The 18,738-nt window shown below is 37.4% G+C and overlaps 1 long non-coding RNA gene across 1 annotated transcript in view; it reads left to right on the top strand.

Moving 5' to 3' along the window:
• The window catches only part of LOC122452154, a 53,280-nt gene that overhangs the window by 32,873 nt on the left and 1,669 nt on the right, over positions 1 to 18,738 (top strand). The window lies entirely within an intron of this gene.

Raw genomic sequence — 18,738 nt, 5'->3', positions numbered from 1 at the left:
ACATCAATCCTAAATAGCCACATTCTAAAGATGGGTCTGCCCTTTTTCGGCTTGAGTGTATAAGGGTAAAGTGTCACGGAGGTCAGTTTGGGGCTGAAACACTGCTCTGGGAGATGTCCCTTCAGCTACAGCTGTGAACTCCAGAGGAGCCAGACTCCACGCCTGGTGCTCAGCAATTAAACTTAATTGGCCACCCCCCTTCCCTGGGGGGATTGTGGAGACGCTAATTAGCAGAAAGCCTTGATTTTTCCACCAGGTGCTCTTTCACTTCTTCCCATATTTAGACATTAACAGTGAAATTTTAGAGGTAAAAATCCCCCCCAGTGATATGAATTTTAATGTGGAGAGCTAGGGAGGAAGTTGCTCTCATTCTAAAATACATATGTGGGTCCACAGGGAGTCCCACGTGAAGATGAGCAGGAGAGGTTATTGTAAGTTTAACCTATGAGAAAAGTGTTAGTTGATTTCCTATCCACGAACCCACCCTCCTCTGGTGCAGACCAAGGAAATAGGCGAGAGGGAGGTTGGGTGATATTTTTAAAGAACTGATTACAGAATTTTAGTCAAACTTTGACATAATTTTTTAATTTCATGGCATATGAATCATGAAAGTCTTACAAAATCAGTGTGCTTATAATCATGTCAATCATATTTGTAGCCGCTTTTAGGGTTTATGATGAAATTATTTATTGCTTACAGAAGGCACGCAGACACAGCTTCTGTGTATTGTATTTTCTGGGTTTGGATTAGACATTACAAGCATTTAAAATAAGTTTACTGTGTATGTCCCACTACTCTGTGAAAGGAAACCTTCTTGCCCTAAAGATGCTTATAACTTATATGTGGAAAGGAGATAGATGATATAGAATATTTGGGTGAACATTCCTACATTTATCCGATCATACATAAACAGCCTTTAAAAGTGGAAGTTTTATTCATTTCCAAGGTATTTCAACACTTCAGACATCTTTCTAAAGGAAAATTTTAATTTTGTTACTTTGTTGCTTAAACCTTCCAGTAGCTTCCTCCCCACTTTGAGTTCTCCACCATATCCTTCTATGAACCCCATCCTTTCCCTTTGATAGAAAGTATCGTTGGCCTTGTTTAGTCCTCTCTCCACCTCTAAGCTGTGCTTTCCAAAGAGGCAGGTGTTCTGTCCTCCCTGTTTATTTTTGTCTCCCTAGAAACTAGGGCCTTGAATACTTCATAGCGAGTATTCAGTACTCCAGAAATGACTGGAACGTGTGCATATTAACATCTCTAACTTGTGGTACTTCAGCAGGCAACAAAGCAAAGCCGATAGGAGAAGTGCTCTTCTGTGTGGGCCTCTGCAGCCTTGGCTTAGTAGGCATTGGCTGGGGAGAGAAGTGGTGGAATTGCTAGGGTGCCGTATGTCTCCACTGTCAGATTCAGGCTCAGAAATGAGGAGACCAGCGAATGTGAACAGAGATAGGATGAGACGGTAAACCACTCGCTCAAGCTTGGAGCTGGCTGGGCACTGAGGTTTTCTAACCTCATAGTGCCCTCACTCTCTCTCTTTCCCCAACACCCTTAATATCCTCTCACCCTGTCTGCTAGGGTTTTATGATTGGTTTACGCCTAACTTATTCCTTCAATATTTTTTCTTTTGAGTCTATTATGTTCCAAACACACACACACACATCTTTCTCATTTTCTTAAACTCTCTGCTCCATCGCAGCTGACTTATACAAGGCCTTCTATAATGCATTCCTGTAACAATTTCTCTATTGTGTGATCAGTGAAAGTAACATGTTATTTAACCCATCAAGAGAGGTCCCTACTCACTTTTCTATGAACCACAGTTATGAAGCAACTCAACAGTTAATTATTTGCTGGATTAATTAATGGTTGAAAGGATTATATAGATAACTGGGAAAATGGGTGGGTGGATGAATGAATGAATGGATGGATGGTGAATGGATGGAAGGATGGTGACGGAATTGATGGATGGTGGATGAAATGGAGCAGTAACTTCTTTTTTACATTATCTTGTCAACTGGGATAATTCTTATACTCCAACAATAGATTAGGTGTTAATAGATGAGAGTAAAAGCTCTGTAGGAAGGAATTAATAGCAAAATAATAAGTAAAATAAAACAATCTATTGCTAGTCTCATGCACAGTCTTAAACATTTATATTATACAACATATATCAAGTTACTTAAGATATTTTCCTGTTTTGTGGAGATTTTTGTCAGGTTTAGAGTGGAGGTAGCACATATTTTTTTAAATGAGACCAAAAAAAAGATCATTGATTTTAGTTGATTGTTTTGATTATGGTTTTCCTTAAAACTTCTTACTGTACCATTTATTTAGTGTGAGCATAAATTATATCTTTGTACTTGATGAATTAGTGGATATAAGGAGGTGTCCTATGCCTCTTATAGTGGAAAACATATTTATTTAAAAAACTTGTATAGCACCACTATTTGGTATTATTCCCGATAGACACACATTGATTTAAGTAGAAATGGAGCAATTGCTTTGCTGTCTACTCAGAGGGGTCTCAGAACTATAGCAACACAGTAAATGAAGCTGTCGTCCAAGTGGGCAAAATTGTTCCACTGCAATATTGCATAACTGAAATATGGAGCCACAAGGAATGTGACACAGCTGAAACCAGATCTGGAACACTTAAGATCTGAAAGGATGACTTCTTTTTAGATGACAGCAAACAGCAGATCCAGGAGCAGCGAAGTTTCAGTTGAGTCATCTCACTTGAGACACTTACTTTGCATGCAATCTGTTTAACTCCAAGTTTTACCATGTTTAGAAAATATAGGCCTCTTTTCCAGGGCACTTCTCATATCCATTTGTAGGCAGCTTGTTGAAGAGCATCCAAAGAGAAAAATCCCATCTCATGCAAAGTAGTATACTTTGACATTTTTGTGGAGAGTCTCTTCTCTAATGAAAAATGACTGTTATCTTTTTTTTTTTTTTAACTGAGGCTTGTTTATGTCTTTTTTTTTTTTTCACTGTTGATTACTACCTCCTGCTCTCAGGGCATGACTTCCTGCAAGTTCAGTGCAGGTCTGCATTCATAGTCCACAGAGCAAACATGTCTGAGCATTTTCCCTGTGTTCCCTGTAATAAGACTACTTATTTTATAGGCTTTGGGTAGTTGTTCAGAGACCATTCTCCATGAACCTCTCACATTTCTGCCCATCGTGCAAGCAGTGACACTACTTTTGCAAACAGCCTTGGAAAATAGTGTGTTTCTCTCCAGAGCCAAGGATGGAGCCAAGTCCCTGGCCCCAGATGGAGTTCCTCTGCTCTGGAGGTCAAGAATCCTGGTGTCGTTCACGGCTCAGCAGCAACCTTTCACAACACAAACCACTGGGTATGCAGGTGTCACCCAGCTCTCTGCTCATTACATTGTGGGAGGGGGAACTCAAAGATCCTGAAACTTTGGCTACTGCTTTTACTCTGAGTAATAACATCACTAGTTTCAGATTCAGGAGTCTTGTGTCTTCTGCTAGCATCTGTGGGATTACAGTAGGCCAACTTGTTAGCTTGAAAATAGGATAACATCTCATATTCTTCCAGTAAGGGAGAACAGGGAGGTAAGATATGTTATTTTCAGCATTCTGATATAGAATTAATTAATGAAACCATTGGTTTTAACAAGTACTTGTACTTATATTAAATAATGTTTTACTGATGGCTGAGCTGTATGGTAAGTTTAAAATAGTGCTAAGAAGAAATGCTTCATTGTGACACAGTAGTGTGCATTTATTCAGTGTTACAGCGAGGGTAAAATTAAATTTACATATGTATAGCATAGCTCTTCACAGCCAGCACTTTGCATGTTTTGTTGAAATGTTGCTACTTTCCTAAGCTTAACATTTTAAACTTGAGAGAAAAGTAACCTTAAATTAAAAGAGTTGTGCAATTAAACATTTTCAGGTACTTTCTACCATAAAGTTCCTCAATTATTTTCTTACATTTGATGTCCCCCCTAATTTCTATTTTTTTCTAAGTCATGTTTCTGAAATATGCCTGGTTAATAAAACTCACTATGTTTGTTCACTTTCAAATATGGTTATACTTTAAAACTCATAGAGTTTAATTACTGCTAAACATTATTTTGAATTTATGAAACATTATGATTACATGTTTATAGGTTTGGGAGCATTCTCTTAAAATATTTAAGAAGCCTAATTTAAACAACAGTTTTAAATAACTCAAATATAGTTTCATAATAGTTGCATTTCATAAAATAAGAATTTTCATTAAGCACGTTACTTGAATTTAAATAACTTTTAATTTCCTATTGTAGGTTTAATAAAAGTAACTCAGCCTAATAATTTATTATATTTCTGATTTAGAATTACTTGAAAATGCAAATTCAGGGATATATAATGGTATTCTTTTTCATTATGTAAATCTAGATTTTTAATAGTGTCTGATAATTATATTAATAGTGATAGATATGCTTGACATTAGTTGGTTATGTAATATTTTACAGTTTTATATCTTTTTTGTTAACACACTGTCTTTCATAGATTAATTTGGTGGTTTATTTGTTGTTCAGTCACTAAGTTGTGTTTGACTCTTTGTGACCCCGTGAAGTGCAGCATGCCAGGCTTTTCTGTCCTTCACTATCTACCGAAGTTTACTCAAACTCATGTCCATTGAGTCAGTGATGCCATCCAACCATCTCATCCTCTGTCATCCTCTTCTCTTGACCTCAATTTTTCCCAGCATCTTTTCCAATGAGTTGGCTCTTCACATCAGGTGGCCAAATATCGGAGCTCAGCTTCAGCATCAGTTCTTCCAATGAATATTCAGGTTGATTTCCTTTAGGATGGACTGGTTGGATCTCCTTGCTGTCCAAGGGACTCTCAATAGTCTTCTCCAACACCATAATTTGAAAGCATCAATTCTTTGGTGCTCAGCCTTCTTTATGTCCAACTCTCACATCAGTACATAACTATTAGAAAAATCATAGCTTTGACTATATGAATCTTTGTTGGCAAAGTGATGTCTCTGCTTTTCAATACACTCTCTAGGTTTGTCATAACATTTTTTCCAAGGAGCAAGAGTCTTTTAATTTCATGGCTGCAGTCACCATCCGTAGTGATTTTGAGGCCCCCCAAAAATAAAATCTGTCATTGTTTCCACATTTTCCCCATCTATTTCCCATGAAGTGATGGGACCAGATGCCATGATCTAAGTTTTTGAATGTTGATTTTTTTAAGTCAACTATTTCACTTTCCTCTTTAACCCTCATCAAGAGGCTCTTTAGTTCCTCTTAACTTTCTGCCATTAGAGTGATATCATCTACATATCTGAGGTTGTTGATATTTCTCCCATCAGTCTTGATTCCAGCTTGTAATTCATCCAGCCCAGCATTTCGCATGGTGAACTCTGCACATGCGTTAAATAAGCAGGGTGACAATATACAGCCTTGACATACTCCTTTCCTGATTTTGAACCAGTCCATTGTTCAATGTCCAGTTTTTAACTGTTGCTTCTTGACCTGCATACAGGTTTCTCAGGAGACAGGTAAGATCATTGGGTATTCCCATTTCTTTAAGAATTTTCCAGTTTGTTGTGATCCACACAGTCAAAGGTGTTAGCATAGTCAATGAAACAGATTAGATGTTTTTGAAATTTCCTGGTTTTTCAATGATCCAGCAGATGTTAGTGATTTAATCTCTGGTTCCTCTGCCTTTTCTAAATCCAGCTTGTATATCTGAAAGTTCTTGATTTACATACTGTTGAAGCCTAGCTTGAAGGACTTTGAACATTACCTTGCTAGCAAGTGAAATGTGTGCAATTGTACATTAGCCACTGGCAACTTCTGTTGTGCAAAAATAAAAGCTTAGCTTCGAGAAGCATGTTTAATTGTGCATCCTGCTTTTTTCTCTCTTAATTTCTCTTAATTTCTTGTTTTTTCCCTAATTCTATACCTTCCTTCCTCCTTTTTTTTTTTTTTTAAATACACTTAGAGGGTTGGCAGGAGAAGGCAATGGCAACCCACTCCCGTACTCTTGCCTGGAAAATCCCATGGGCGGAGGAGCCTGGTAGGCTGCAGTCCTTGGGGTTGCTAAGAGTCGGACATGACTGAGCGACTTCACTTTCACTTTTCACTTTCATGCATTGGAGAAGGAAATGGCAACCCACTCCAGTGCTCTTGCCTGGAGAATCCCAGGGACTGGGGAGCCTGGTGGGCTGCCGTCTATGGGGTCGCACAGAGTCGGACACGACTGAAGCGACTTAGCAGCAGCAGCAGAGGGTTGGCAAGTGGGAGCTGCAGACAGGGATGCACTGGGAAAAGTGGGGAGGCTCCAGAGTGTTTCCCTGTCTCTCTGCCTTGAGTGGTGTCTCCATCAGGGACTGTGCCTTCTCCATGTCTCCAACTTAGCCTTTCTTCTGTGGTTCCAGCTTCTGCCAGGCAACCCTCACATGGTGTTCCAACCCCAGCAGACCCCCCTGACTCTTGAGGTCTGTTAACACCTCCTCCTCTTGTGTGCTTCTAGCCCTAAGACAATATTGCTTCCTGATGAGGTTAATCTCTGTGTTTCATCACTGTCCTTTGCTTAGCTTTTCAGCTTACCCTCACTTTTATAACTAATTTGTGTATTACATTTCCTCTTTTTAACATACCCAGAATGGTTTCCATTTGCCTTCTTGGACTCTGATAACTCCCTTGAAGGGATAAAATATCTTTGTTGCTCATCCTAGTCAGATCTTCTTCCTTCCTTTTATTCCTCCTTCTAGGTTCTTCTCTTCTCTTTTAGCTCTTGACTCTTCAACTGGCTTTGACTTTTTGTGCATGTAGACTAGATGATGATTACAACCACCTAATATAGAAATATGGAAAACAATGCCAACTGAATTTCTTATTAAATATCTTATGTGTCCATGGGGTCGCAAGGGGTTGGACACGACTGAGTGACTTCACTTTCACTTTTCACTTTCATGCATTGGAGAAGGAAATGGCAGCCCACTCCAGTGTTCTTGCCTGGAGAATCCCAGGGACAGGAGAGACAGGGCTGCCGTCTATGGGGTCGCAGAGAGTCGGACATGACTGAAGCGATTTAGCAGCAGCAGCAGCATACATTATTGAATAAGTAAGTGAAATAGTCTTTAAAAATTAGTTTATCAAAACTCATTTGCATGTGTGTTTGTGCGTGTGTGTGTATTATATGCATATATGTGATTAAGAGAGATGAGAGAGCAGGACACTGAGGTCACGTTCCAGTCCCAGTTGTGAATTCTGCTTTAGAGCTTTGTGCTAATCAAGTCTTCATACCTCTGCTGCCTCCTTTCTGTGATGAGCAAATTACCCAGATCTTGGAAGAAAGGCAAGGGAAGATGCAAGGTTTTTTTTCAGTGTCACACTAGAGCTTGTGCAACAGGCTTATTCAAGGATTATTTTATTGTCTAAGTAAGGGATTTAGTGAATTACAACCCAGTAAGATCCAGACTAAGGCCTGTTTGTTCAGCCCACAAGTAAGGTTCAGACCAAGGCCTGTTTTTTCAGCCCCTGAGCTAAGTATGGAGTTTTTACATTTATATAAAGTTAAAAAAAAAAAGAAAACCAATATGAGACAGATTTTATATGGCATGCAAATACTAAAATATTTACTATCAGGCCTATAAAGGTATTTATATCTCTATGTATATAGATATTTATATCTCTCTGTATATATAGATAGGACTTCCCTGGTGGCTCAGACCGTAAAGCGTCTGCCTACAATGTGGGAGACCCGTGTTCAATCCCTGAGTTGGGAAGATCCATACTTTACAGAAAACGTATGCCAGTCCCTGCTCTGGGAGAATGAGCTATTTTTGATTTACTACTTACTATTAATCAGAATTTAGACTCAATATGGGTACATGATAACATGGATAAGTTGGCAATGAATTTTGTCCATTGGAGAAGCAATGGATTTGTGTCTGGTAGAAAAGATTATGGCTATAGGACCTCAATTAGTTTCACATATAGCTTTGTAATTACCTTTTAGCATCTCCAGTTGATTGTGAGTAGTTTAAGATCTCTCATTTGAGAAGACTTAACTATCCTCCATATTCCCTTATTAAGAAGTCAAATGATCTTGTCAGTATGTATTTATTTTATATTTGCATTTAAATGATATTTTCAACTCTTAGAAAGTTATGCTTTGATGATAAATGGGCCACCTCCATCTTTCCTATTTGGCTCTCAGTTCTCTCAGAATTTTAATACTTCAGTAAGTCTGTCAGTTTAGTGTCTCAGTCATATCGACTCTTTGAGCCCATGGACTGCACCATGCCAGGCTTCCCTATCTATCACCAACTCCCAGAGCTTGCTCAAACTCATGTCATCAAGTTGCTGAAGCCATCTAACCATCTTATCCTCTGTCGTCCCCTTCTCCTCCTACCTTCAATCTTTCCCAGCATCAGGGTCTTTGCTAATGAGTCCATTCTTTGCATTGGTGGCCAAAGTATGGGAATTTCAGCTTTAACATCAATTCTTCCAATGAATATTTAGGACTGACTTCCTTTAGGATTGACTGGTTTGATCTTCTTGAAGTCTAAGGGACTGTCCAGAGTCTTCTCCAACACCACAGTTCAAAAGCATCAATTCTTTGGCACTCAGCTTTCTTTATGGTCCAACTCTTGCATCCATACATGACTACTGGAAAAACCATAGCTTTGACCAGACGGACCTTTGCCGGTAAAGTAATGTCTCTGCTTTTTAATATGCTGTCTAGGTTGGTCATAGCTTTTCTTCCAAGGAGCAAGCGTTTTTTAATTTCATGGCTGCAGTCACCATCTGCCATGATTTTGGAGCCCAAGAAAATACAGTCTGTAACTATTCTCACTGTTTCCCCATCTATTTGCCATGAAATGATGGGACCAGATGCCATGGTCTCTGCTCTTTGAATGTTGACTTTTAAGCCAGCTTTTTCACTCTCCTGTTTCACTTTCATTAAGAGGCTCCTTAGTTCCTCTTCGGTTTTTGCCATAAGGGTGGTGTCATCTGCATATCTGAGGTTATTGTTATTTCTCCCTGCAATCTTGATTCCAGCTTGTGCTTCATCCAGCCCAGCATTCCGTCTGATGTACTCTGCATTTAAATTAAATAGTAGGGTGACACAGCCTTGACGTACTTCTTTCCCAGTTTAGAACCAGAAGGTTGTTCCATGTCTGGTTCTAACCATTGCTTCTTGACCTGCATACAGATTTCTCAGGAGGCAGATAAGATGATCTGGTATTCTCATCTCTTTAAGAATTTCTCCCAGTTTCTTGTGATCCACACAAAGTATTTGGCATAATACAACTTGATGTTGGACAACTATGTGTGGATTTTCTCCATCTTAAAACTCAGTCTGGGTGTTCTCTTAACAAAAATCCTATGAAGTCCTCTCTGAATTGTTCCACTTTCTCTATTTTTTTTTTAATGCACAGTCTGATTTCCACAGTATTGAATCATAGTTGCTAGTGCTCATCTCCTTGCTCAGATATGTTCGACTCTTTGGGATTCTCCAGGCAGGAATACTGGAGTGAGTAGCCATTCTCTTCTCCAGGGTATCAAACCCAGGTCACCGTCTGAGCCACTAGGGTAGACCTTATCAAGAGACAGTGATTTTTTTGTTGTTGTTTTTTAATGTAAGTTTTACTTATTATTGTTAATGCATTATTTGATTAAATAATACACAAACAAAATTGGTGCAGGAAGACAGAGTTGACTTAATGGAGACCACACTGAAACGTTCATGACATTGTACAGGAGGCGGTGATCAAGATCATTCCCAAGAAAAGCAAACGTAAAAAGGCAAAATGGTTGTCTGAGGAGCCATTATAAATAGTTGAGAAAAAAAGGGAAGTGAAAGGCAAAGGAGAAAAGGAAAGATATACTCATCTGAATGCAGAATTCCAAAGAACAGCAAGGAGAGATAAGAAAGCCTTCCTAAGTGATCAATGCAAAGAAATAGAGGAAAACAATAGAATGGGAAAGACTAGAATTTCTTCAAGAAAATTAGAGATACCAAGGGAACATTTCATGCAAAGATGGACACAATAAAGAGCAGAAATAGTATGGATCTAACAGAAACAGAAGATATTAAGAAGAGGTGGCAAGAATACACAGAAGAACTGTACAAAAAAGATCTTCATGACCCCGAAAACCATGATGGTGTGATCACTCACCTAGAGCCAGACATCTGGAATGTGAAGTCAAGTGGGCCTTAGGAAGCATCACTACGAACAAACTAGTGGAGGTGATGGAATTCCAGTTGAGCTATTTCAAATCCTAAAAGGTGATGCTGTGAAAGTGCTGCACTCAATATGCCAGCAAATTTGGAAAACTCAGCAGTGGCCCCAGGACTGGAAAAGGTCAGTTTTCATTCCAATCCCAAAGAAAGGCAATGTCAAAGAATGCTTAAATTACACACAATTGCATTCATTTCACACGCTAGCAAAGTAATGCTCAAAATTCTCCAAGCGAGGCGTCACCAGTTCATTTACCAAGAAATTCAAGATGTTCAGGCTGAATTTAGAAAAGGCAGAGGAACCAGAGATGAAATTGCCAACATCTGCTGAATCATAAAAAAAGCAAGAAAATTCCAGAAAAACATCTACTTCTGCTTTTTTGACTATGCCAAAGCCTTTGTGGATCACAACAAACTGTGGAAAGTTCTTAACGAGATGGGAATACTGATGGGAAGACCTTACCTGCCTCCTGAGAAATCTGTATGCAGGTAAAGAAGCAACAGTTAGAACCGGACATGGAACAAGAAGACTGGTTCCAAATTGGGAAAGGAGTACATCAAGGCTGTATATTGTCACCCTGTTTATTTAACTTATATGTAGAGTACATCATGTGAAATGCCAAGATGAATATAGCACAAGCTGGAATCAAGATTGCTGGGAGAAATATCAATAAACTCAGATATATAGATGATACCACTCTTATGGCAGAAAGCAAAGAGGAACTAAAGAGCCTCTGGATGAAAGTGAAAGAGGAGAGTGAAAAAGTTGGCTTAAAGCTCAACATTCAAAAAACTAAGATCATGGCATTTGGTCCCATCACTTCATGGCAAATAGATGGAGAAACAATGGAAACAGTGACAGACTTTAATTTCTGTCTGTCAGCAGATGGTGAGTGCAGCCATGAAGTTAAAAGATGCTTGCTCCTTGGAAGAAAAACTATGACCAACCTAGACAGCATATTAAAAAGCTGAGACATTACTTTGCCAACAAAGGCCTGTGTGGCAAACTATGGTTTTTCCAGTAGTCATGTTTGGATGTGAGAGTTGAATCATAAACAAGGCTGAGCCCTGAAGAATCGATGCTTTTGAACTGTGGTGTTGGAGAAGACTCTTGGGAGTCCCTTGGACTGCAAGGAGATCAAACCAGTCAATCCTTAAGGAAATCAGTCCTGAATATTCATTGGAAGGACTGATGCTGAAGCTGAAGCTCCAATACTTTTTCCACGTGATTCAAAAAACTGTCTCATTGGAAAATACCCTGGTGTTGGGAAAGATTGAATGCAGGAGGAGAAGTGGATGACTGAGTATGAGATGGTTGAATGGCATCACCGACTCGATGGACCTGAGTTTGAGTAAGCTCTGTGAGTTGGTGATGGACAAGGAAGTCTGGCATGCTGCACTCCATGAGGTCACAATAAGCGACTCAGCTGACGCTGACACTGAAAACTTTGAGAAGACTCAATAAAAATGAGTTGCTAGTTAATTGCTGTGCAGTTAAGTCTGGCTGAAGCAGTAGCCAGAGGCTGGCATGCTTGGCTGTCCCAGGCCTCTGCTTAGAATTACCCAGTTCTGAAAGCACCGGTGCTGCTTGTCAATCATCTCTGTTAAATGTGGACAACTTCATGTTTTCTGGTTCATAGTGACTAGAAAGCTTATTACCTTTTGCACAGTGACATTTTCTTCTGAGGTGTAGGTTTGGGCTAACAGGAGTCAGTTGGGGTTACAGCTCAGTTCTCTCGTAACTCACAGCCCACAGATGCAGAGTCACTGGGAAGGCATTGGCAAGGCGGCAGCAGAGGGCAGCCGGTGCGCCTGTTGCTCTAAATAGCTGGCCTCGTCTGTACCCGAGGTCAGAAAATGTAGGGAACCACTGTAAATATTCTGAGTGATGACTGCACTAGACTGGGCTCCCATACTCGGAAAGTTAAAAATCTGCAAGAATTCGTATACTGGGGCTATTTAAGTTCTCATTCACTTTCAAGAAACTAGAACTGTAATTTGAAGAACTTTTATGGTGGATGTGAATTCAAAAGACAGAGGTGATAAGCTGAAGTTAAAAATCATAGATTCATACTCAGAGAAAAATGTTTTAGATATTACTTATCTACTTATTTATGTTTATGTCTCCCCACTTTAACTGGTTCTGATCTTGTTGAACAAGAGGACTAGCAGTCAAATAAGGAGCTTAAAAAGCATAAAGGTATCTGAGCAGGTATTTTGATAATCTCTGAGGTTTAAAAAAAAAGATCTGAGCTTATGAAAATTACATAGCTTCTGCCTTTATGGGAGATTTTGGACTATTATCAACTCTCATGGAATATTTAACAAGATATCAATATACTGTTATTCAACAAACCTAAAACCATCATGTGCCCTCTAGGTATCAGTGTCTTGCTCACAAAAGCTGGATACACTAGTGGATGTTTTTTTAATATGAATATGGATATAAATTATAATACATGACTCATACCCTAATAAAGGTACAGATTAGGTTCATCTAGTGAGTCTGGATTCAGGTTAAATGGATAGAGTGGCATCAAGCGTCACAAAAGGCCTCTCGGAATGGAGTCAAAAGACCAGAGCATTTAACCAGGTTGTCCAGGAGGTGATATTTCTGACCAAGGGAGCAATGGATATAAATACCCAAACATGGTGTAATCAACTGTAATGATTTAGTATTACCTGGATGTAGGATAGTATAGAGAAGAGGGGTAGATAGTACATCAGAGATTAGGCTCAAAAATCAGGAACTATGAAGACACTTATATGCCAGACCAAAAAGTTTGGAGATTATCCTATGTGTGAGTGTCCATTAAAGGTTTAGGCAAGAGAGTGACTTGATAGGATTTTTCGTTCAGAAGACTCTCTGCAGAACACAAAAGTGAGTCACGGTGAACTAAGACTGGCAAAGTGGGTGCCAGTTAGATGGCTGTTGGAAAGGTAGAAAAAATGATGCGGCTCTGATTTATAGCAGTGACAGTGCTGATGAAAATAAAGTAAATAGGTAGCACTTGTCAAGTAATTGGGTCTGAGATCAAAAGAAAAATGCCAAAATGACTCCTTAATTTTAGACTCATAAATATACTGTTACGGTCTTTCAGCATTGACTTAAGAAATGTTCGTTTATGTTTCAGGGCAAATGATTCCATTTTAATTACCGAATGAGAAAATAAATATATTTTGCTTATAGTTGGCCTCTTTTTTCAGTTATTAATTTAGAAAATATATATAATTCTATTAATATTTACTTGCATTTTTTTGAGGCAAATGGAGGTATTATGAAATACAGTTTATTTGAGCTTAAAAATAACCAATTGAAATAAGTAATGCATTCTTTCAAAAGGTAGAAGCAGAGTTTATAAGCGGGTATATGTATGTGTTTGTAGATACATATAACCTTAGAGTTTTCAATGAAGTTCTAAATTTACTTCAAGCCATTGTGCAATGATACTTTTTACTCTTCATTGACTTCTACCACTTAATATAAAAACTACATTTGGGAGAATGGCTTTTATCTGGCTTAAAACATATTGAGTTTTCAATCAATCTTTAACCTTCTGTTGTTGGGGCTTATTTACTTTTTATAAAAGACCACTTCTAGCAAAAAATAAAATCCTATAAAAGAGTTTATAGAATTTTTGACAATAAGCATGCTTTTAAAGCAAATTTTTAATAGTTCAATCATAAACTCAACATTTAAATCTCCCTCAATGTACTATTGGTTTTTAATAATGGATTTTGGTATGATCCCAAAAAAAGATTCATGTTCAGGTATTAAACAAATACTGCTTTGAAAGATGAATTTCAAAATATATTTTTCTCTATTACATAATAGGAATTTCCTCTGTCTTTTATGTTTATAAACAGTAATGAAAACCAGTTTTGTGGTTTTGATTCCTAATTATCTCTTTGTGGTAAATACAATGTATTTGGAAAGTAGAACAAAACAATAATTCAAAGGCATCACTCACAAAAATATTTACTTTTTAAAGAAAATATTGACTTTTTAAAACCTAAACTGATATTTTAAAAATAAGATAGTTTAATTAAAATAGATGAAACAATTATAAGAATATTTAATATAACCTATATTATGAAACACTTTTTTCTTATCAGTTTTTAAAAGGCACCAGATATTTATAATATTTTATATCCTAGCCAACTCTTGAGGAGGGCATGGCAACCCTCTCCAGTATTCTTGCCTGGAGAATCCCCATGGACAGAGGAGCCCGGGCGGGCTGCAGCCCACGGGGTCGCAAAGAGTCAGGCATGACTGAGCGACTAAGCACAGCACAGCACATCATTTATAAAATTAATTTACAATTTATTTTCCCTAATGCACAAAATGAGTAGAAGTTTCAGAATAAGGAAACTATACCATATTTGTTAAAAATTTACTACTTCAAAATTCTTATTTGTAAAAATGTAAGTTGATGAAATATCTTATGTGAGATATCCAGGAATAACTAAACAATCATCACCTCAGGGAAAAATGTAAACTCAAGAAGATAGGTTTCTTTGTCCAGAAATATTCATTGCTGACTTCAATCTGGATATAACACAAGGCATAAATATTCAATGGCTAAACAATAAGCCAATTAAACTTTTTTTTTCTATTAGGCATCCAATCCTATTTTTGTATCTTAAATGAAATGAGAGAAAAATTATGTTTCTTGGAGAAATGAGGTTATTGTTAGAAATGTTATTTTCCCACCTTCTATTTGTTATACTTGAAAACACACTAATATCTATCCACATATTATTATAATTAATTATGCATATATATTTTACATTCAAATGTACACTATAAATAGTAATTTTAATAAAACATATAAAATTCCTCTGAAGTGGCATAGCTAAAGTAAGTAGTTTTTCTTTAAAATTCATTCCCCATGCTTCCCCATTAACATGCAAAGACAAATCTGACAAAACATTCAGAGGAACACAGAGTGAGTGCCCTTTATTCACATAATAATTGATTACTGCTGTGACAACATCCCACCTTTTTCACATAGTTGTGAAAAGAGTTCATTTTAAATTAATTGGCATCACCATGAAATAAATTATAAAACTGTGTAGTTGGGAAGAAAATCAGGCCCACATAAGATATAATTGGGAGAAATTGATACAAGGATTGTGTGGGCGAATGTTAGAAATGGAGTTTTTGCATAAGAAATAAATGTATGAAGCCTATGATACTGAGACCAGATTGTTTTTGTTTTTAAAGAGAATTTCCTCTCTTTAAAAAATGAATCTCTTTGGATTGTGTAGTCCATGGGATCACAAAGAGTCGGACATGACTGAGCGACTTTCACTTAGTTATCTAACAATGATTATTATTATTGATTACTTATTTTAGGACATGGCTTGTATAATTCAGCAGCTTAGCTGATCAGCTTCCATTTAAATGAAAGGAAAGGTCCATTTAATCTAAACTTCAAGTCCTAGATAATAGATTTGAATGTTTCTTGAAATATTGGAAAATAAATCTAGACTATTCTCCAAAGTTATGGGCCAGGATGCTACTGTTTGTTTAGAAGCCAAGATGATATTAAGCTCATTAGAAAGATATTGGAAAGGAAACAAAATAACATTTTTCTTTGCTTTTATTATATCGATATGTATGCTCATTGGGAATATTATGAATACATACATAATAACTACACCACACAAAATTTGAAACACTATATAAACAATGAAGGTGAATAGAATGAGTTCTATATAAACACAGAATGAAAAGAAAGTTTGGGGAAAGAAATTTGACAGTAGCTCATGTTTGTAATGCCCAAAAGATTTCAGTTGTTTATAACATAGTATTAGTATAAAAAATGTTGATTATATTTTGAGGTTGAAAGAGATACTTCCTAAGCAAGTATTTGCATAAACTTACAGTCTTCCCAGTTGGTGCAGTGGTAAAGAATCTGCCTGCCAATGCAGGAAACTCAAGAGGCGTGGGTTTGATCTCTATGTTGGGAAGAGCCCCTGGAGAAGGGAATGGCTACTCACTCCAGTGTTCTTGCCTGGATAATTCCATGGACACAGGCGCTGGTGGGTCACAGTCCATGGGGCTTGCAAAGAGTTGGACATAACTGAGCAACTTTCACACACATAGTAAAAACTATCAGAAAATGGAAAACACTAGGCTTAGGAAAACTCTTCTTATAATTTGAAGATCATATCTATGTCACTATTCTATTACTGCTTAACTGCTTAGTTTAGTTTTTAATATAAGTAATTCTTTTCTTAAAGCTGATGTAAATATTTTTAGAAAATGGCATTAAACAATGGTTGAATATTTAAAGATGTTACTGGGAATGTTAATGATGTTATTCATTTTTTGGCAAATTAACCTTTTATCTAAAAATCCCATCCATAAAATCACTCATCAGCGATAACTGATGAATAAAGTAGCGTATGGAGTAAAAGAGACCTACAGAGAACAATGTATCAAAGATAAAGGTCTGATATTTTACCAAAATTCATCACTACTAAGTGTTACAAATACCTGAAAACTGATTGATTTTATTCCCCAAACTGGCAATTTTCTTTTCTAAGTCAGAAAACCTTTAATTATAGTTGAGGAGGTAAGGGGAAAGGATTGCTATTGAGGGCCTTTGACTGGAGTCTGTGAGAGGTGATTCAACACCCAGTTTTTTAACAGATCTTATTGACACCTACTGCATTTTTACCCACCACCCACCGTCTGCTTCTGGGTGGGGAAAGTCTGACTTGTGACTGCCTGTGCATTCTTAGAGAAAGCCTGAGGCCGTCACTGAACAGGAAGGAATTTGCAAACTGACTGTAAAAGGACAGTTTGCATGTTCAACGAAAGGAAAGGGTGCCTCAGTATTTGAGGTTGAGCAGGATAGTAGATTTCTGGCATCAGCAAAGTCCTAATGGGAAGGACGCTGCTCTGCTCTTGTGGGAACAAGGCGCTGGTTGTGGCCCATGAGGAAAGCACTCTTCCTACCAGCTCTGCCTCTTAGCAGCATGTGGCCTAGGAAATAACCATGGTCATGGTTTTTCATGTCTAAAAGGAGGGATGTGATTTTAATTTCTACTTTAAAGTTTTCTTTTTCTGTCTCTAGGAGTAATTTTTAAATTTCCTCTTTAAATACAGGCTAAATGAAGGTTGGGTCCTTCCAGACAAATGTTGCAGAGTATATATAGCTCTTTTTCATTAAGTGCCGCTTAAGGAACACTGAATATTCACAATCAGTGTTCATTATGTTTTCCTTTAAAGAATTTGCAAGTATCCAGGGAACACTCCATTTGCATGTGTTTAAATGTTTATTTTTCAAGGCAAAGAGGAGATAGAATTTTGTTTATCAAATGAATAGCCTGTGGAAGCATAAAACAAATCCTACTATTTTTCCTCCATTTTCTAATGTTCAAATAATCTGCAAAATAGACCTATCAACAAAGTTAAGTAAATCTGTGAAAATAAAATGGAAACATGGAAGATCTATTGAATCTTTATAGCTTCTCATACTGACATTAAAATAATCAAAATTATCATGGAATATTTACACATAGTGGAGTAGGAAATGGCAATCCACTCCAGCACTCTTGCCTGGAAAATCCCATGGACAGAGGAGCCTGGTGGATCACAGTCCATGAATTGCAGAGTTGGTCAAAACTGAGGACATTTACATGTAGAAAGAGTGCGATGTAGGAATATCTCAAAAGAAATGCATTTTGAAATCTCTTTGAGTTCTATAAACACGTTACAGTGCTGAAGGAGTGAATGCTTAACTCCATACTTATTTGAGCAGATAACGTTGCAGTAATCTTTTACTTTATGGGATAGGTACTGCCGTGCAGCTCATCATATATGCACTTATCCATCCTCTTTATTCCTCCTCTTTCCTTTATATTTTTATTGAGCTAAGAAAGTCAATCCTTCCCACCCACAAGGCCCATTCCATACATGACTGTGTGATGCCGCAGAATTAAACTAAGTGATCTGTTTTGACAGTTTAATCAATGGCATATATGTATATATGTGCCATTTTTTCTTTGTCATTAATCAGAGGGCCATAGCAGTTTAGATAACCACTGCATCATTATGTAGGAGATGCTGGTTGCAAAGAAATAGTTGATATACTAAATGAAGTGTTTTGGTTCAGAATTTCTCTTTTTACAAAAGTGAAGTTTTGAATAATGCAAATGGTATTTAAAATCATCTGTATGATGCTAAACAGTTTCCCATGCAGCAACATGAAGATATATAGTTTCCTGAATTTATGTCATGAGAATATCCACTTATGGTTTAAGAGTGTATTATATCTCCATAAACTTCCTTTGTACTCTCCCAGTAAGAGATTTTTTAAGTACCTGATAAAAGAAACACATTCTAAACCAGTGACTTAAACATTCAGGCTTCAGGTATAACATATTATTTTTCTATTGAAGTAAAGCTTGTTTTCTAAATCCTAAAAAAACTTACACTGTGTTTGTATATTTAAAACATTCTAGCCTTGAAGTTTATCGATCGAGCTGATCTATCCTA

This window comes from Cervus canadensis, chromosome 13 (genome assembly GCF_019320065.1).
Source record: "Cervus canadensis isolate Bull #8, Minnesota chromosome 13, ASM1932006v1, whole genome shotgun sequence".
Taxonomy (NCBI): Eukaryota; Metazoa; Chordata; class Mammalia; order Artiodactyla; family Cervidae; genus Cervus; species Cervus canadensis.
The sequence above is the reverse complement of the archived record's forward strand: the minus strand, read 5'-3'. Positions and strand labels throughout refer to the sequence as shown.